At 40.0% G+C, this 21743-nt stretch overlaps 1 long non-coding RNA gene across 8 annotated transcripts in view; it reads right to left on the reverse strand.

Moving 5' to 3' along the window:
• LOC126502641 (uncharacterized) overlaps nucleotides 1-21743 on the reverse strand; it is a 503616-nt gene that overhangs the window by 203781 nt on the left and 278092 nt on the right. For all 8 annotated transcript variants that reach the window (XR_007591995.1, XR_007591997.1, XR_007591994.1 and 5 more), the window contains exon 4: nucleotides 13704-13753. This is a non-coding gene — a long non-coding RNA (uncharacterized lncRNA). The remainder of the gene's footprint in view (nucleotides 1-13703; nucleotides 13754-21743) is intronic.

Here is a 21743-nt window from a genome sequence, read left to right on the forward strand (position 1 = left end):
GTATCATCTTAATCAGAAGGGATATAATGGCTGTGAAGTTCCCTTATAGATGAAACTCATTTGTGTTCAGATTCCCATCTTAGAAAAGAGGAAAGCAAAACCAGTTCCAATTAAAAGTCTGAGGGCATCTATTCACCTAGCCACATGCTAATTCCTGATCTTTTCCATTAGGACCATTACTTCCTAATTAACACACCAGAACAACTCATCTAAGTTGGCCTGCTATTAGAAGTTTGGGAGGAAACTGAATTTTAGAACATCTATCCATTTTGTAACCTAGTGATAAGGCTCAGTATATTAGATCACTTGTTGTATAAGGACTTGATTTTAAACCTCAAATGCCCACTTAAAAACTGGGGTGGTCTGGTATGCTGTTAGCCCCAGTTCTGTGCAAAGGCAGAGACAGGAGGATCAAGCTTACTGTTGCCCACCCTAACTCCAGGTTCAATGGGACTCTGTCTCAGGGTAACTAGGTAAAGAATGATAGAGAGGGACACCAGACATCCTCCCACACAGGCACCAGAGCTCCTCCTCTACAGCATACATATACTCATACAACACATGTATACAGACATGCGAAATCAATTTCATTAAATTATGACCTCCAGGTCATAATAAATAATAAGTAAACAATAAATAATAGATAACAAACTGCAGTTATTATTTCTTGGTATTGTTGTGTGAGGTAGGGTCTCAGTCTATACTCCAAGCTGACTTGAACGTGTAGCAATCCTCCTGTATTCTCCTTGCCATCTTTATATTTAACATGTTCTGATGGGACCTGTGAGATTTCTCAGTGAGCAAAAGGAGTTACTGAGCAAGCCTGGAGACGGAGTTCAGTCCCTGGAACCCACTAAAAGTCAGAAGGAGAGAACCGACTCCTCAAAATTATCCACGACCCTTACAGGTGTTCCACGGTACCAATCTCCTAGCCAATGAAAGTCATAGGATCAACTTACATCCAAGAGTTAGAGAAACAAATACGCTCCCCCATCACTCAGTCTCCTATGAGTCACAGCATAAATAAAGAGTTCAGAGACAGACAGCTCTGAAAGTGGGAAGCGTCTTTATAACTCATCTGTTACATAAGTTTCACCTGGAGAGAATGATCATATTTTTGGCAACCAACTAAGCTCAAAATATTATAGTGATCTGAAGTTTTCTCTGCTGAGCTCAACTAATCGTGACTCACTGTGGCATGTGGGCAACGGGAACCCCATGAATCTCATGAATCAGCCATCTACATATGTCAATGCTAGCTTCTGCCCATTACTGGCTTCATATCCATTTCCTGTTTTGTTTTCTCCAGATCTCGCAAAGTAGTCATAGCTGGTGAGTAGCCAACTTCCACATCGTGGTTCATTCCCCAACCACAGGAAGAAGCATCCTTTTAGGTTTATACCTATGTCCTGGCATAATGGGCAGAGTTGACCTTTGTTTCCATTGTGTATTTAAGTGCCTGATCATTTGCTGTTCCACGTGGTCCTTGGGGCCAGAGTCACATCCTTCTCACTTCGCAGACACACTTGGGGCCCTTTACATAAGGATTATGCCCTTATATACACAGAGTTTAAAGCAGATAAATAAGTACCAACAGGAGACAGTTTTCTAATGAGCAGGGGTGTGGGACAATTCTGTATTCTATCAATTATTTTTTAAGTAAACGCTGATTGGCCAGTAGCCAGGCAGGAAGTATAGGTGGGACAACCAGATAGGAAGTAGAGGCAGGTCAAGGAGAACAGGAGAATTCTAGGAAGGAGGAAGCCCATTCCTCCCCAATCTTGTCCAGACACTGAAGAAGGAAGATGTGACCTGCCCTGCTGAAAAAATTACCAAGCCATGAGGCTAACATATACTAGAATAATGGGTTATTATAAGTTATAAGGGTTAATAAGAGGCCTGAGCTAATGGGCCAATCAGTTTATCATTAATATAGACCTTTGTGTGATTTCTTTGGGGCAAAATGGCTGTGGGACCTGGTGGGAGGACAGCAACCAGGCAGGATAGAAACCTCGGACAACAGAATGGTGCCCCAGAAACCCAACAAGCAGGCCCTCATGTTACAGAGCAGGAATAACCACGTTAGTTACAAGTTTAATCAATACTATAAATACTGAGAGCTACCATTGATTATATTCTGTACCCAGGAAGTGTTCTTAAAGATTTAAGAACATTAAGGGAAACTAGTGCATCATTGCCTACCCCCTTTGTTTCAAAACATAACAAGCAAGCAAGCGACATATGATTTGTTGCCTACTCTGTGTGGGCAAAAGGGAAATTAGGACTTTGGAGACTGAAATTCAAGTCTTTGAGTGCTACTTCTCAAATGCTGTATTCCTTGAGATCTATCTGTAAAAAAAAGTCTACCAATATTTAACTCATAACAAAAGGAGAATATTAAAAGACATAAACTCTACAGGAAGTATGACAATGAGAAGGACTCATTATGAACTCATCTAATTCTATTCTCTCTATGTGCATGTGTACAGATGTACACAGTACCGAATATTCCAGAGTACACACAATGATTTTACAAGTATGGTTTGGAGACATAAGCTTAGCAAAGGAAAGAGAGACTGGCTTCTCCATAATTCAGACATCCTGTCTCTTCCCTCTGGGTGTTACTCTGGAGATCAAGCTCCTAAGTGTTGAGGATTGCCGTGGAATTATAACTCATCATCTACAAAAGGAAAGTGGACTACTCCATTCCCCCAACAACCCAGCCGCCAGAAACAGTGTTCCAGGGGGATTTCCTCTTTCTCTTCCAGGTGGGCTCCTGATGTCTCTCCCTGCGGAGAAACGCTTGACCTTCACTTTCCATCTTTCTGTTTAAGATTTTTCAAACTCCTCAAGTTCCTACCTCTAAATCACAGAAGTTTGCACAGATCTTCAGATTCTTTTGTCAATAATGCCATCTTTGTTTGCAGCAAGTGTCTGAATTTTTCACATATTATCACTGTAAATCTGAAAATGCCTTAGCATAGAGAAAAGTTAAACTAGATAAAGGGTGGCCATTGTATGCAGAATAATGATAACCACTGTTTCCCCCAAATTATTTACATCTTCATTTCTGAGACATGTAGGTATGTTGACCTTAACTGGGGCCTTTGCAGACTGAGTCAGTATCTCTGGGATGCATAGGTGATTTTTGAAAGACTCAGGTGGGCCAACTTAACCATCCCTGCAGGCTGTGGTCAGAGGAAAGAGTGACTATAGATAAAAGTTAATGAGTTGTTCCATGTTTTTAAAATTAAGGAAAGCCACTAGCCAAGGTATACACAAGTCTCTCTGAGCTAGATAAGCCAATGCTTAAGATCTTGCCCCAAGTACTGCAGAAATATATAAAGTCCTAACAACATCTTCACTTTAGACCTGTAAGACTCACATTGGCTCCTGACCAGCAGATGATAATATTTTTGTGTCATTACTAGGACACTAAACACCATGGGTACAGATAAAGAGAAGTAAAGGGGACATTTCTCCAGAGTGTCCAGCTCTCCAGATGTTCTCTGTCCACATTGGAGAGGATTCTTTGTGACTCCATGGGTTATAACCTCTCTGGAACAAGTTTATTTCCTCTCCAAGGTCACAGTCTTCACTAGAGCCCTTTCTCCTCTGCTATGATTTATCTCTATGCATATTTAAGTCTACAGAAAATGCAAAAAGCACGGATATTCTGTTAGGTCCCCATCACAGTCATTGCCTGCTTATGCTTCCAAACGGCAGGCTACTCAGAATATTTTCATGTGTTAAAGATATGGGAAATTGATCACTTATCTTTTGCCTCACAGAAATATTTATTTGATTCTTTGATTAGCTTAAATTTTTCTGACCACTTTTTTTTCTAGGTTGAATTAATAAACAAAGGACCTAATCAAAATAAATGTTAACCCTTTTCTATTTCTTGCTTTACAGTAGTGCTTGGCTTATATCTTCTAGTTATGGGTCTTAGAAAGCACAAAAACCACCAAAGTAGGCCTTTGGATTCAAAGTTCCCATAACATTCTTTACAAAACAGCAAAAAACATCTTACAATGCATACAGAACCACAAAAGACTCCAGATAGCCAAAGCAACCTTGGTCAAAACAACAGCAACAACAAAAACAAGGTTCAGATTTAAAGATATACTGCAGAGTTATAATAATAAAAACATGAAGGTATTGGCACAAAAACTCACATATACACCAAAAGAACAAAATAAAAGACCCAATCATGAATGCACATAATTAGTTATCTAATATTTAACAAAGATGTCAAAAACATACACTGGAGAAAAGACAGCATCTTCAACAAATGATGCTGGGAAAACTGGGTGTCCACGTGTAGAAGAATGAAGTTAGACCCATATCTATCACCCTGCACAAAATTTAACTCCAAATTGCTTACAATAAAAAACCCTCAATGTCAAACCTGAAATGCAGAAACTGCTATAAGGAAGTTTAAACAGTACTCTTGAAGATACAGACTCAAAAAGGGATCTTTCAGAGTAGAACTCTACTTGTCCAGGAAATTAAGGCCAGCAAAGGGCAGGAGGGACATTTTGTGCAGCAAAGGAAAAAAATGAAGTGAATGAAAAGGAAGCCCACAAAGTTAGAATCTTTGAAATGTGTGTGCACAAGTACGTGTGCATGTGTGTATTGCACAGATGTGTGTGTGTGTGCATGCAGGTGCAGTGTGTGTGTGCATGTATACATCACAGATGTGTGTGTGTGTGCATGTGTGTTCTTGTGTGTGTGATGGATTCAAACAGAGAATTTTCAAATGAAGAAATAAAAATGGCTAAGAAATGTCTTACAAAGTGTTCCATATTGTTAGCTATTCAGGACATGCAAACAAAAACTTCTTGGGATTCCATTTCACCCCAGTCACGATGGCTAAGATAAAGAAAACAATGGCAAATGCTGTTGAGGATGTAAGGAAAGCAGACACTTCTTCATGTTAGTCCATTGCAAGAGGTGTGTTCTGTGTTTGCGGGGGAAATCTACAGTGATTTATTTTAGGAAGACCCTACAGAAACAATGTAGGAACCAGTACCAGCAGAAGTTAGCAGGAAGCCACGGTCTCTTGATTTTTGATTAGTAAGGACCATATCATTCATTTGCAATCAATTGCACAAATTTATCAATGAGCTGGGGTTGGCAGGCCTTTTCTTGCCTTCCAGGCACAAAGACCTGGTTTTGAGCCTCAGTACATAAAACAAGAATATTGGTACACTTCTATAATCTGAGCACTGAGGAGGAAAGAGAAACATCAGAAACTCAAGGTGGGAGGTCAGCCTCGCTACATGAGTGCCTGTCACAAAACAAACAACCAAAAGCCAAAGTTATACACAGCCATTCCCAAATGTTATTTATTCAGAGGGAGAGACAGACAGAAGGGAAATAAATTTTCAAGTAAAAACAAAACTACTGCTAAGGACAGATGCCAATGAGAGCTGACCTAAGGAGCAAACGACCCAAGTTAGCATATCGCAGCTGCGTGATTTTGAGCACTCATTCATTTCAATTTTTAAAACGTGTGTTAAACTTCTATGTTACAGAATTGTGGTCAGGATTAGATCATGCGTATAAAAATCTTTTAAAAGCCCAGTGGTGTATTTGGTACACATACCAGCAAAATATCTGACTCGTTCTCTCATTTGCTCACACTCTACTGGGCCTTTGCAAGTGCAGAGACACAATCCTTGAACATAGCGATTTCGTACGTTCAAGAATTGCTGACTTTCAAATTCGGACAGTTACAGATGGAGTTGCCAAAATGCTTCAACAGAGCAATTAGAAGCTAGCTCTCTTTTGTCTTGTGCATGATTTTTAGATGTTTCGTAACTGACTCTGTGGAAAAGAAACAGACAATCTAGCGTTATCAGCATTTCCAAGCACGTTAGGATTTGAGCAGCTGAATGACGGTCCCTCCTAGAGGAGAGATTTCCACTCGGAGAACCTGACAGGACGAGCATCAGCCCTAGTTCTAGGAATTAGGAAAATCTCCAGTGCCTTCTCTGGCATTTGCTGATGTTAGAATGCTGATGGAAATGTTCAAGTCTAATACAACTTCACCATCAATTATTTTTTAAAGATGTATTTTTCTTATTTGATGTGCATGGGCATTTTGTCTGCATGCATGTCTGTGCACCACTTCCATGCCTGATGTCTACAGAGGTCAGAAGAGGATATCAGGTCCCCTGCAGTTACAGATGGTTGTGCTCTACCACGTGGGTGACAGAAACTGAACTTGAGACCCCTGGAAGAGAGCACTATGTGCTCGTAACTACTGAGCCATTTCCCTAACCCCTCACTATTGGTTCTTGAAGGACTGTGTCTTTTCATTTCTGTCCCCAACCCATGATAAAGGAGTGTACATGCGAGTGTGAGTCTGTGTGTGTTCGTATGCATGTGTGTGCAGTTGCTTCCCAAGAACTAAGAAAACCTGTTTAGACAGAGGAAAATGACTATGTGAATCATAAAAGCTTTACCAGTAATTCTGAACCCAGGACAAAATCCAGACTTATCTAGGTGTCTTTGAACAAATACCTATATGCTGAACTGCCCTACTCTAATTCTATTGATTTAGGTTAGGACACAAATTATATTGGGAGTTTTAAAGTTTTCTAGGTGATTTGAATAAATTGCCAACATTGCAGAATCATGGCCTGCACCGAGATCAGCTGTGCACTGTTTTGGTCATACATCAGCTTTAAGAACGCTAACCTCCTGTGTATGTATAAAACTACTCAATAAGAAGGGAGACGAAAGCCAAGCTTCAACATGTTTTAAGACTCCCCAGTGTGTGCTACCCAGGTTGGAAACCACTATCCATACCGCCCTCGTGGCTCAATGATGGTGATGGACATTAAGCATCAAATGACCCATCATGTGGCCCTGTATTTCAACCTCTACAACTGGGACTCATATTAGATGGCTCATCTTACTTCCACATATGGAACTAACAAAATTAATTTCATGTTCTCTCCCACTGTTTTTAATAAGATGAATACAATGTCTGATCAGAGAACTACTTGTCCTGCTTCTCATATGTTTGCTCTTCCAATGTCTGGGGAACCAAAAGTCAACTGTGGGCAAAAATTAACACCAATCCACGGGGATAAATTTTATGCTGGGATTGGACCCAGGAAATCCATGATTTTGTGAGCATTGGGGTTATTCTTCTCCTTCTGCTAGAGATTTAGGTTTACTGATATGGCATGGTATGTTTTAGGGCTTTGGAGCTAGCAGGTGTTTTATGTAAACCTAGTCCCGCCATGCTCACCACTCTTCAATACCTGCTAATCCATGGCGAGCTTTGCAGTATTATAGCAAAGCATGTGCTCCACATCACCTGCATTACTATTTCCTAAAGCTCAGCTGTAATTAGAGACATTTCAGTGATGGGTAATCTTATATTGTAATCTCTGTTTTATTTGTCCACCAAGTAGAACGGTCATTTCTTTACTCAATGTCTTGTCAAATAGCAAAGGAAGCTTTGGTCTGACTGTACTGAAGGATTTGAATAGATAGCAATTAGTCTTTATTGTCTTGCAAACCTGCTTCAGAATAAGATCCTTGGTGACTAGATTGGGAACGATCCTCAACAGATATAAAATCAAATCTATATTCTTTCTGTGGCTCTGGCATGAGAGCACCATGTAGAAACAGAACAGGTCTGACAACCTCAGCCTGTGGTCAGGAGATTAACTACGTTCTTCCCAGCATCTTAACACTGCTTCCAAAATCAGTATCAACTTCTTTCCTCTTGATCTTACTCATCTCCCTCTGAGAACCCAAATTTTAAGAAACTACAAACATCATGGAAATATTTTATGGTGAAGAAATGACATGGCCACAGTGAGTTAGGGATGATTGTTCATTCCAGTAACCTCAGTACTCAGCAAGCTGAGGCAGGAGGGTCAACATTTCAAGATTATCTGAGACTAGCCTGTGCAACAAGAGATTCCACCAAAAGAAAACAATAACATCATCGTAATTAAGGGATGCTTAAAGATTTTTCTAATCACTCTTCTGTGCGTGGCTGTGAATGACTTTTGTTTTGTTCTTATATTGCCTACAAGAACAGTGAGCCCCTTGCATTTCTCTTCATGTGAAACATGGTTAATAAAAACTCAGGGTCAGAAATTGGGGTTCAACCTGAAGATCTGAAAAGCAAAACAACAAGCCATTGACTCATCTCAACCTCAGTCTGAAATGGCGATCCAGCCTCCAGGAATCTCAGGAGACTGCATCTGAGAACTATCTCACCCCGTCTTATATTCCTCTCTAGGGCTGGGATCAAAGGCGTGCACCACTGGGATTAAAGACATGCACCACCCGATTTCTATGGCAACTAGGTGTCTACTGGGATTAAAGGCGTGTGTTACCATAATCTGGTCTGTAAGGCTGACCAGTGGGGCTGTTTCACTCTCAGATCTTCAGGCAGTCTTTATTTATTAAAATACATTTGAAATGCCACTACACATTACTGATGATATGACCCAGCAGATTTACCAAATAAGGTCTTTTTAAATTAGAGAGCTCTGTGTAGACCAAGTGGATTATATTGTGGAGGTGAAAGGGGGTGAAAATTAATTTTTAAGTAATCTGTGCACACATTTGCCTATGAGCACACACACACTTCAGTTATCTCAATATACTATGATTCAGAGGGCTACTGCAGATTAGACAATAAAGAAACAGCTCACTGTCCCCTTTCTTTGCATAGGGACCATCAGATATGGCAGCCTTGGTCCATAGGCATTGTTCTTTAACGTCTGCTACAATGAACAAAGAATGGTAAATGCTGGAGTCTGGATCTCATTTGTATAACTCTAACTGGGGACACAATTATGAAAATAGAATTACAAGACCCAGATGGTCAATCACCCTTTGACCTGGCTATCAGTCATTGAGGAAAAAATACACAATATCCAAAGAGATGTCATTCCTTCATTCCTCTCTTTTCCCTGATCTTGGAGAGATGTTTTATACTGTTCAACTGAGAGCACTTGCTTTTAAAGTCTTGAGACTGATCCAGTCCTAGCAGACTATTTAGTCACACACACACACATGCGTGCACACACACACATGTTGCTGGAGATTGAAGCAAGGGTCTCATTCATATAAGTCAGGTAAGTGTTTACAACTAAATAATATTCTCAGCTCTTAGAAGCCAACATTAAAGTATCATTCACTCTTTTAGAGGGACTGGGAGGCAGGTAGAGAGTCTAAAGCTACAATCCCTGAATGCTTCTGCTCCTAGGACTGTCATTTAAAAGAAGAATCCAAAAAGCTTGGGCTCCCAAAAAACAAAACAAAAGAGCAAAGCTGTTTCTCTTCTGGTTGTACGTGTGATTTTTCTGTTTCTCAAACATTTTGTCTTCTCTACCTTGAATTTTCTCAGGAATAACTAGAGAGCTCAGCTCACCCACGTCTGTCTAACCTCCCCCCACAGAGGAGACTGCACTGCCTCCCACAGGCTGACGGCCCTTCCTATCTCCATACTTAGTGAAGTCACATCACCCTTTCTTCCACTAAATTCAGCTTCTCAAGGGTAAGAGTTGAAGGTTACTTGCCTTTGTTCTACCAGTAGCTGGCACAGTTCTCAGATGACTGAAATTCAACTGCCTTTGACTTACTACATGGAAAAAGCTCTCGTTAGCTAACCCGAATTCAAGCACCTTGAAACAATAAGCTGGGAGACTTCACAAGCCTTTCATTATTAGGTGATTCTCAGGGATATTTGGTACCCAATTAAACTAAAGGAAAAGATAACAAGTGTATTTTAGGATTATGTGCGGTGAGATTTATCAGCCCTGCGGTGGTTACTCTTGACTATCAACTTGGCTAGGTTTGAAATCGCCTAGGAGACATGCTGCTCAGTGTGTGTGTGTGTGTGTGTGTGTGTGTGTGTGTGTGTGTGTGTACGCTTCTGGAAAGTTTTAACTGAGGGAGACTTACACTGATTATGGGTTCAGGACTTGGGCTGGGGTTCAAGACTCGGTGAGAAGAAGAAATAAGTTCATCACTAGCATTCCTTCCTGCTCCTGATTCTGTTGCCTCCGCCAAGAGATGGCTCCACCATGCCTTTCCAACACAATGCACCCTCAAATTGCAAGTTTAACAAACCCTTAAGTTACTTCTTGTCAAATTCTTTGTCCCAATGAAAAGGAAACTAATATGCCCTCTTGTTCCAAACCTGACCCCACATCTTCTGAATAAGAAATAAGGAGCCCCAAGAGGGTCTCCAATTGGTAAGTACTTGAGATGACATTTAGGGACATTAACTCTTTGAGATTCAGTAGCCCATGCTTTTTGTATTATTCTTGTAAATGACAGTCCTAGATCTGGGAGCAGACTCATTCGGGGATTGTAGCTTTAGACTCACCCCCTGGCTCCCATTCCCTCTTAGAGAATGAATAACACTTAAAGTCAGGCTTCCAAGAACTGAGAGTACAGTTCAGTTTTGAAGCACTTACCTGACTTATATGAATGAAATCCTTGCTTCAACGTCCAGCAAATATATATGACTAAATAGTGACAAGGAAGAACTCAGTAAATTTGGAGAATTTTATAGGTGATGGGAGTATCAGTAAATAAAATGAGCAGGTGAGATCCATGATACTACACTACAGTCTGTAGCAAAAGAAGAATATAAGGTCCATTATGGATGATCCAAAATATTCTTGAGAGGAAATGAGCATTTCCTTAGGAATGGTTCTCAACCTTCCTAATGCTGTGCTCTTCAACACGGTCCCTTGTGCTGCGGTGACCCCCAACCATAAATTATTTTCACTGCTACTTCATAACTGCAATTTGATGATTATTATGAATCATCATATAAATTTTTGGAGATAGAGGTTTGCCAAATCGGTCCCGACGCACAGGTTGAGAACCACTGCTCTAAAGGAAGAAAAATGCTCTAGGTTCATGGACTGGAAGAGTCAATATTTTATAACTAATTCTTCTAAATTGATCCATATTTCAAAGCTCTATGAAGGTCTGTGAAATTTTTTTATCCTGTTCTAAAAAGAGTATACAAATATGAAGGTGAAAAGAACAGCCTGTGTGAGCTTGAAAAGATGACACCGCCTAGACCTCTCAGTGACAGGACTCATTAGAAAGCAACAGTGACTCAAGCGGAGTCATGTGACAAGGTTGTCTAAGCAGACTGACATAATAAAATAACAATTAATGGAACGGAATAAAGGAGTGGCTCACACATGCAATGCCACCTGAGTTATAAAGAGAGAATGGCGTATGACAGAAGATAACAGGCGGTCTTGCCAATAATCCGCGTTAGGCCTGTAGGACATTTGTGCTGAACAACCAAAAGCCAAACTTCTACTCCTATTTCCCTTCATGTTCAGGTGGCCCACACATTACCACCTTAAAATTGAAATAAGCATTTTACTAAGGAGTATCTATCTTCTAAGCAGATTGTTTACTAAGGTATCAAACAAAATGACAACCCTTGATAGATTCATTCAGACTACTGTCAAAAGCCTGTACTTAGCGATTGATTCCAAGAAATAGTAAGGTATGCAGTAATAGAAAGTGTTTCCTGACATACTTATATCAGCAAAGGAATCGTGTGCCAAGGAAATATTCATAATACTTAGCCCAGGAAATAAACTAAATATTTTTAATATTCAAAATATGTATTGGCATGGTGACAATCTCAGTACTTAAAGAGGCAGAGACAGAAAAAGAGCCCTAAATTAGAGGCCAGCCTGGTCCGCTTGGCAGTTTCCAATCCAGCGAAGACTGTATAGTGGGCCTTGTCTCAGCACAATGACAAAATGTTTAAAATGTTTAACCTGGAATTTTACAGAAAAAAACAAATGGATGTCTCTTGCTAATAAATAGCATAGGAAAACAGTGAAACTAATTGATCATCAAAGAGACTAAATTAAAAACGTAATGAATAAAACGATGTTTGCTAGATGGCTATTATTGAACATACTGAGGATGCTAAGCGATACCAAACTTTGACTGTGAAAAGACTCCTGCACCGCTGCCACCAGTGAGAACAGAAAGCCTACATAAGCACCTGGGAATGTACTCGGTAATGGCAGCAAAGATACCCTCCCTTAGAGCCGACAGTTGCTGTCTTAGGAAGACACCCACAGAACGGGATTCACATTTGCTCATCAGTCAAGTTAAATTGTTTACAGCATCGCTCCTTAAGTAGTTGAAAACTTGAAAATTCAAATGTCAATCAATGGCAGACCTGATTAATAAATTGTGTCATACCCATGTAATTGAACATCATACATTTCAGATTATAATATGAATAGACAAATACTACCATACATACAAATTAAGCAGGATTTTAGAGTTGAGCAAAAGGAGACAGACACATTTTTCTCTTCCACTAACACAAAGATCAAAACCAGGAAAGAGCAAGGGCCACTTGTAGAAGTCCTATAAGTGGGCATCTTGGTGAGGGAACGTGGAAGGGGTCTCTGGGAATGCTCTTCTCGTGTGGGAGTTATGCCAGGGACTTTGATTTTTGGAGATTCACGGAACTCTATGTGAGTTTGTGTATGCCTTACTAGAGAAACTATTATAGAAGGAAGACAACGGGTTCACAGTAATTAAATCACAATGCAGGAAAACTGCCTTTGACTTGGAAATGGCTCTTTCCAGCCTGTAATAAAAAGAAACCTTTCTCTGGCTGAACTTGCTTTTTCCTTAGACAGTTTTCAATAACAAATATTGGAGTGGCTTGCCTTGAAAGAGAGAGATTGTAGTTCGGGGCAGGAGATAGATGATGCCGGGATAATTGCGTGGAAGGAGAGACAAGAGGCCAGCTAGAAGTAATGGTTCAGAGATAGAAATCACGGGAACTGAAGTTTAATTATCTATAGGATGAGAAAATGGGGAGATAAAAGTGACTCCAAAGTTTCCAGCTTGATAGATTTAAATGATTATATGGGGATGGGGGGGGCACACTGGGTCACTTGGGGGAAAAGTTTGGTTTGAGTTATTAGATGGTTGTTTGTCTTTATGCTATCTAAAATATGGATCTGGAACCTGGTTAAAAAAAATTTAACATTAGAAGCATGAGTTTGAGTCCCTTCAAATGCATGTTTAAACCCCAAGAATATAGGAAATTCCCACTTTCTACCCCGGGAAAATGTGTGTTATGAGGAGATAATAGACTCACATATGCACACCAGGGTCAGTGATCACGGAGAGTCTATGCAACAAGCCCATACATCAGTTATCTCGACTGCTTTTAATATATTCAAACACTCCATTGGCATTAGTAATTATCATGTATTTTGTCTTTTGCTATATATTTCCGAAGTATGAAAATTGTTGTTAGAAGCATTATAAACAATACCAGCTACAAACCAAATTTGTCACTCATATCTGGACTTTAGTGTTACCAAAAAAACCAATATTATATGGAATCTCTTATAATGGCAGCTGTGTTGGAGATCTTTTAGAGCAGTGGCTCTCAATCTGTGGGTCTCGACCCCTTTGGGGTCTAATGACACTTTCACCGGAGTCGCCTAAGGCCACCGGAAAACACAGATCTTTACATTACAATTCATAACAGTAGCAAAATTACAATTTGAAGTAGCAACAAAAATACTTTTATGGTTGGGAGTCAGCACAACACGAGGAACTATATGAAAGTATCACAGAAATAGAAAGATTGAGAACCACTGTTTTATAGTGCAAGAAAAACGATGTTAACTTACCATTGTTCAAAATTTCATGATCAGGAGTGTGGACCAGATATAATAATCTCCTACAAAATAAAGATTTTTGAAATAAAACATGATTATCAATGAAATGTTTACAGGTTTGTATAGCATGATTAATAAATACTTAAACAATTTTCTTTGTTGGTAAAATATAGTTTTCTTCACCCCAAGTCTCACTGAGCATTCTTGTTACCTAGAGATCATGATGCAACTCTAACTCTCAAGGACAATGTCCAGCACAGAAAAGACACATTTGACTTCCTCTTGTGTGAATCCATTGTCCTGACTATTCTTATTTAGCAAACTACCCCCAAACCTAGTGGCTTACTACAACCCCTATTTTTACAATATCCAAGATTCCAAAACTAAAACAAAAGCAAACCTTAAAATGGTCAAGTATCATAAAACAAATTAATTTTTTTAAAGATAGAGAATTGTGTCTAGAACAAGACCTACCAAAGCACATGATGGAAAGTTGATAGTAAGATATAGATAATTTTTAATTCTGATAAATAGTATTAAATGAGTAGAAACAGAAAAACTGCTCCTTGTTTTTGATGCTTTGATTTACTGCACATAAACCAGACCCTTGCACTTGTGCTCTCCTGGGACTAAGGAGACAGTTCAGCCAGTGAAAGTAAGAGGCCCAGGGTTTAGAGGCTCAGAACCCATATAAATGCCAGCTGGCCGTGGCAGCCTTCCTATAATTCCAATCTCAGAAGGAAGAGACAGGTGATTCCATTAGAAAGCTGGCTAGTGAGACTACACCACCACTGTTAGTGAGCTCCGGGCTTCACTGGGGAAACCTGCCTCAAAGAATAAAGTCAGATATCAAGGAAGAGCCTGATATCAACCTTACGTCTTTGTAGAGAGACCCACACTTATGTGTAAACACACTTAAGAAAAATGCATGCACATACTACACAGGTATACTTTTGGCTTTTTCTCTCTAATAACCAGTGAAAACAATACTCAAAAATTTCCGCATGGTTTCCACATATTTGCTTTGGGTGCTTAAGAGTTAGGAAAACAAAATTCATGACAAACATGTTCCTCATGGATGCCATCCCTTATGTTAGGCACACTATTGATTTAGTCAATTAATCCTCAAAAGAATCTTTGAAATTGAAATTTCCATTCTCATTTTATAGATAAGGAAATTCAGGTTCAAGAATGCCATAATTGGGTAGTGCAATGCATTTTATATTATATGCACACATATGTATATGCTCAGATATTCATATACCATTTGTAAATACATTATATGTGTATTTATATAACACACTTGCATTATATTGAACAACATATACTATACTTAAGTATTTATAGTTTATATGATATATATAAATTGTATTTTATTACATATAGAGTATATTTACCTGTTATATGTTTACTATGATATAATTTATATACTTATTTATATTGGGGGATATATATATATCAGATCCCTTGCTTTCCTTCTGCTTCTTATATTAGGAAAAAAATACTTTGCTAGCCTCTTAGATGTACTGCTACTTGATAAAGCACAACACCCTAAAATCCCTTTCCAACCCAGCATATTCTAGTGCACATCAGGTCAGCTAGCTGGCTATGTGTTTAAGAACAACCCAGGTTGAATGCACAGTAGTTATGATCAGCTGCTTTGCTATAGATAAAGCAGGCAACATATTTCCGATCTGGGATTTCAAATGAAATCTATGCCACAGCCATCCTGTGAATTTCAGTACTAATTTTTCTTCAAATGATCAGCCCTGTTGAGTTGTCAGCTGACAAAGGCTAAGAGGATCACTAGATTGTGAGTTGGAAAATCAAGACCAATGCTGAATTGTGTCTGGTTTTAAATTCTCTTGATAATACCCTGTCAAGCCAGAATACAATGAAATTGATTGGAATTTACCTGATATTGATAGCGATATTTGTGCAAGACCTTTCTTCACACTGCTCTTGAGGGGAAATTATCTACCCAGGGGTATGGATCCTGGATTAAGATATGCCTCTACACATTATGCGATGATATCATTCTATGCTCTTATAAAGTGTTTTATTAGCTTCATTAGTTAAGTCCCATCTCCTTCACTGGAATTTTCAGCACTGTATCTGGACCTTGCCTATATCTCTAGTCATGAGTTCAGGGTGAACCCTCTTAGCCACATTAGTATGTGATGTCATCAGAATATCTCTGCAGATATTCACGTGTTAAAGAACCTAAAACATTTCTTTGGAAGCCCAAAATAATAAGTAGGTAAAAAGTTGTCCCAAACTAGTATTTTCATTGTATACAATATGTAGACAGGAACAACCCCAGATGACAGAAACAGTTATTGTCTACCATAGAGCTGGTGAGAGAATCCGAGAGACATCTGAGATCAGTCAAGAGGAGCTTGGAGAAGAGCAACCCAAACAGAACCCAGAGAAGCAGCCAAGCCTTGTAAGACGGAATCAGATGTGACACTGACATCACAGTTAGCCTGGTACCATAGGAACTGGAAGTTAATTTCTGTTTTTCTTCCATTCTTGTCCCAAGACAGCATCTGATCCCACAAAACATGTCCTAGGAGTGTCAGAAACTTGTCACATGGACAGCATCAAATTAGTTCTAATTTTAGTATGGAACCATAAAAAATATTTTTAAGGAACCAATACACAGTACAGTATTGGAAAACAAAGTTGAATGACTGACATTACTCAATTTCAAAACTATAGCAATCTATACAGAATGACATTACAAAAGGGGCAGTTAAGTGGATCATTGTCATGGAGAATATAAAGAGAGAAATAAACTCACATAAATATAATCACCTGATCTTCGGAGCGGAGTGAAGGCCATAGACGCAATGGAGAACAGATATTTTTTCAACTACACTGAGAGAGGTGTGGGATGAGACTAGACATGGTCTTTACCCTTTCAGAAATGTTAACTCCAAGTAGACCACAGACTTAAACGTAAAATGCAGAAGTATAAAACTCTAAAGAGAAAATATAGAACAGAATGTGATAGCCTCGGATTTGATGATGTCTGTTTAGACATAACACCACAGGCATAATCAGCGGAAGACTCAACTGGAAATCTGGATCTGGCTCATCCTAAGAAGCCCTGCTTTGCAAAAGGCACCATTAAAGAGATGCCTCCAAGATCTTAATGGGTATCTCATCAGAGGAGATCCACAGATGGCGAACAAATTGTGGGAAGAGGCTGTGCATCATTGGTCATTGGGGGATGCAAATAAAAATGGTGATGAGACACTGCCCCACACCGTTAGACTGCCTTAAGCCAAAAGCAATGAACACCTCAGGCTACGGAGAAAGGACACTTTTGCTCAGTGCTTGTGGCAATGTGAAATGGAATTGCTATTTTGCATGGCTTGGTAGCAGCTTCCCATAGAACTTACTCTATGATACAGCAATTGCACCCCCGGAACAAAGAAATTGAAAACTTTTATCTACACAAAAGAACCTACATGTGAACATTTATAGAAACCTCATTCATAATTGCCAAAAAACAGAAGCTACCAACATATTTTTAAATAGATCAATGGGAAAATAATTATGATACATCTGAACACTATATTTTTATGAAGTACTTAAAAATGGGCTACTAAGCCATTTAAAAGACAGGGAGGAAACTTCAATATCCTAACTAACAGAAGCCAAAATGTAAAGGTCACACACTGCAGGCTCACTACTCTACCTTATTAGAAAAAGAAAAACTGTGGAGACAATAAAAAGGCACTTGCCAGGGTTCAGGGGAAGAGGGGGAAATTAATAGGCATAGCAAAAAAAAAATGAAGAGAACAATAAAACTACTCTGTAAAGAATGATGATGACAGATTCATTAGTCAAAACAGACAGACTGTAAAACCCCCCAACAAGCCCAAATATTAACTATGAAGCACGGGCAGTAGCCTTGTGCCAATGTGTACACCTCATTGATTACAATGTAACATTCTGCCGGGGGAAACTGGTAAAGGAGGGAGTGGACAGGGAGGGCTAAAGGGTAAATTTCCACCCGTTTTTCAATGTTGCTACAAATCCTAAACTTGTTTGAAACACTCTCTAAAAGAGAAAAATAGACAACAAGCCAGGAAATGTCAGTAAGATAGGAACAAAGTTCACTCCAAGAGAATACCCTCTTGACACAACACAGCAAAAACAAAGCTAAATTTCTATTATGAAGTATAAACCCTTCTAACCATCCATTAAAAATCCCATCAGTGATCTGAAGTAATAGGTCAATATTTTTTTCCTCTTTGTACTTTAGCCCTTGATAAAAACATTAAAAAAATAAATATTTATTCATGCTTTGGCTTTTTCAAGTCTACACACGTGTACCTGAGACGGGATTCTCAGTATACAATGAATGAAAAAGACGCAAGATCATTTCCCTGTAGATACTACATTCTTCATCATTACAATGAGTGAGAGATGACAAACAGCCAACAGCTATTTATTATTGATTTAAAAGTCTTCCCATCTCGAGTAACAGTAATGACAAACAGTGTTATGAAAAGCTTATGGCAACATAAAATAGTGACACCACTTCTCCCAGACATCCTTTTACTCCCTGGTGTGGCAGAGGCATCTTTTGAGACCCACCTTTAGAATGCCACTACATGTCATCAGCTCCTGCAAATCTGCTATGCTGGAGAAGGATCTGTACTTAGCAACACAGAACGTGGCAGCAACAGATCCTGTCTGGGATTGTTGCTAAGAGGCTGTTCTACATGAATTAATTATCAAACATTAACCCTAGTTTCAGAGGGCAAGGAAAGGCTCTCACTTAAAAGGGGTGAATGACCCCCTGGCAGTGGGGAGAGGGCCACCCTAGACCCTTCATTCACATCAGCAATACCATGAGGTCCACAAGATCTGGTTGATCTTCTCGTTTTTAGACTTTCTCCTCCCCTTATCCCTTATTGTTTTCTACGCAGTATTTATCCTTTCTGATATGCCTCCATTTCTTGCAGGGGGGTACAGGGAGAGGATGAGAGTCATCTAACTAGAAAGACAGTCACGTCAGGCCCTCTTTTAAAAAGTGCACACACAATAGGCATTTCTTACCCATCACCAGGCAAGATGAGAGGCACTGCCTGCCCAAACGAGGTTGTGATAATGAATACAAGGTGAGCCAATGAACTTTTCAAGTACTACAGGCCCAGCAAGTTTTCATCAGAGACGGAAATATTATGGGCAGTATCTGGAAATCTATGGGAACCGGGGTCACATTAGAAAGTTAAATGCATCATTTTATTCAGTCTTTAAAGATTGCTCTATAGTTTTTGAAGTCAACTTTGTTATCATTTTGCTTGTAAATTGTATAAAAGAACGCTTGGTATCTTATCATGATGTGCAATTTTCATGAAAGTCATACATAAAAATATATCATTTCCCATACATATTCACCATTATGTGGCAACGGAAGACTACTTTTTTTAAAAAAAAAAAAAAAGGAAAAGGAGGGGGCATGGAGGGATGACTCGGTGGTTAAGAGTTACCAGTTTGTACTGCTTTGCAGAGAATCCAAACACCCACATAAGGAGACTCAAAACTGCCTGCAACTCCAGCTCAAGCAAGTCTGAGTCTGCTCGTCACCCTGGACACTAGCACTCACGTGCACATACTCACACACACACATCGTGACCACTTCCCACCCACTGCTCGGTAAGGTTTGCTCTCACTTTGCTCATGCTTGTCATCCTTGGCTTGTTTGCAAAGGGGTAGAGAGAGGTTGCTATGGGGTCCTGAAATCACCACAAGAGAGGCCAACTTCTTCCTCTCTCGAGACCAAGTCATCACGAAAGGAATGGAAGAAGCAGTTCTTAAGAGACACTTTTTTTTTCTTTCTAAAATGTGAATGCCTGTTCCCTGTTATTTGAGATTGGATTTCAATTTCAGATCGAAGGTAAGCAGCACGGAATATACACTCTCAGAGGTGGGAGGTGAGACTTCACTCCGCGAAGATGCGGAAGCAGCGCACCACTGTGCATAATAGGATTCTGGAGTAAGAAGATAACACAGGTTATTTCTCCACTCTGTCCTAGACCGGAGCTGTCTGGAGAGGTGGGGAAAATCAGCACAGATAAGCAGTGTTGCCATTAAGAAGCCATTACAGAAGGTTCCTGGTATAACTAGTACCTTCCTCTGGCTCCGGTTGAACTGAATGCATTTAAAAATTCCATATTAGACTTTTGGTTGTTCCTTTTCAGGTTTTTACCTCAATGCCAGCATCTCCATAACATCAGAATAGGAAATGAATGTGTCACGAACCAAACTGAGTCGGGAAGAAGACCTGTTCTTCCCAGCACCAGACTTAGCAATCAACTTGGCCTGGAAGCAGGCACTACGGCGGGTATTCCTGTATGAGAAAGCAGATGTTTTCTTCCCTCATCCCTCCGGGCCTTCTCTCTGACTTGATTTAACTGCATGGTGTACACACATGGATACAGAGAGCTGGCTTCTAAGTTGATGTCAGTATGGCGGTTTCTCAGGAAATTCGGGATCAACCTACCCCTGGACCCAGCAAATGCCACTCTTGGGAATATACCCAGAGATGCCCGATCATATGACAAGGGCATTTGTTTAACTATGTTCATAGCAGCATTATTTGTAATAGCCAGAACCTGGAAACAACCTAGATGTCCTTCAATGGAAGAATGGATGAAGAAAGTGTGGAATATATACACATTAGAATACAACTCAGCGGTAAAAAAACAATGATTTCTCTAATTTTGCATGCAAATGGATGGAAATAGAAAACACTATCCTGAGTGAGAACCTTCATCTGGAGATGGATGGAGATAGAGACAGAGACCCACACTGGAGCACCGGACTGAGCTCCCAATGTCCCAAGAAGGAGCAGAGGAGGGAGAATATGAGCAAAGAAGTCATGACCACAAGGGGTGCACCCACCCACGGAGACACCCCTTGGGAGCTCACCAAGGCCAGCTGGATTGTGACTTTGGACTTTGCACAGGGCAGGGAACCCTGACTGCCCTTCAGACTGGAGAGGGAGAGGGAGAGGAGTGGGGGGAGGGGGAGGGAAAAGGGAGACGGGGAGGGAAATGGGAGGCGGGGAGGAGGAGGAATTTTTTTTCAATTAAAATTATATTACAAAAAAAAAATGACAAGACAGGGGACACAGAGGTAGGACCCAGTGCCCTCGGAAGGACAAATTCCTCTTTCAGTGGCCTTTCACGGGCACAGAGGATCGTGTTGAGGTGTTCTCACCAAAATGGAAATGCTTGCTCTGTAGCTGTACCAAAGAGTTCCACAATAGCCCAGAATGGAGCATAACAAAGGTTTATTTATTTGGGGATAAACTCACAGTAAGGGTAGCTATCCACAGTCCTCTGCATGTGCTGGGAACTGGAACCGAATCCAGCAGCAAAGAAGGCCTTACACGCTTTTCCTCTGCACTTATAGTACATGAGACCACGCCCAAAGTGGACCAGTATCTTAAAGGTTATTGGCTGAAGGAACTCCCACAACAATGCTCCTTATCTCCTTACTTGTGGGTTTGTATTTCTTTCTCCAAGGAATCTTTAGAGGTGGAAAATAAGTGTACAAAATGAAGACCATCTTGTATTGTTAAATTGTATTAAGCCATTAGACAATTCAACTAATGACTAATCAATTATTATTAAAACAAACCAGAAACAAGATGTAAAATGGGATATTTGCTGACTTGTGATTATCAGATAGGTAAGACTTTAATTAGCCAAGGTCCAAGAATATTGGGGAACTTGAGTACCAGCCTCAGTACCCACTCAGGGTTCAGAATTGGATGTCTATGGCAGGCGAGGATCTGAGGGTAAAAAAGTTAACTCAAGTACATTACCTCTGCATGTTCTTTATTTTTTGTGAAAGGGGAAAAATGAAGTGAAAGGGGGCGGAGAAGAAGAGGAGGAGGAGGAGGAGAAGAAAGAAGGAGGAGAGTAAGGGGAAGGAGTAGAAGAATAAAGGATGATCTCTGTGGGGTTTCTATTTTTTTACAGACACAGTTGGAAAATTCCACAGGCAAGGACAATGATAATATAT

This window comes from Alexandromys fortis, unplaced genomic scaffold, assembly GCF_014885135.2.
Source record: "Alexandromys fortis isolate MF-2015 unplaced genomic scaffold, M_Fortis_MF-2015_v1.1 scaffold_1, whole genome shotgun sequence".
In the NCBI taxonomy this organism is placed as follows: Eukaryota; Metazoa; Chordata; class Mammalia; order Rodentia; family Cricetidae; genus Alexandromys; species Alexandromys fortis.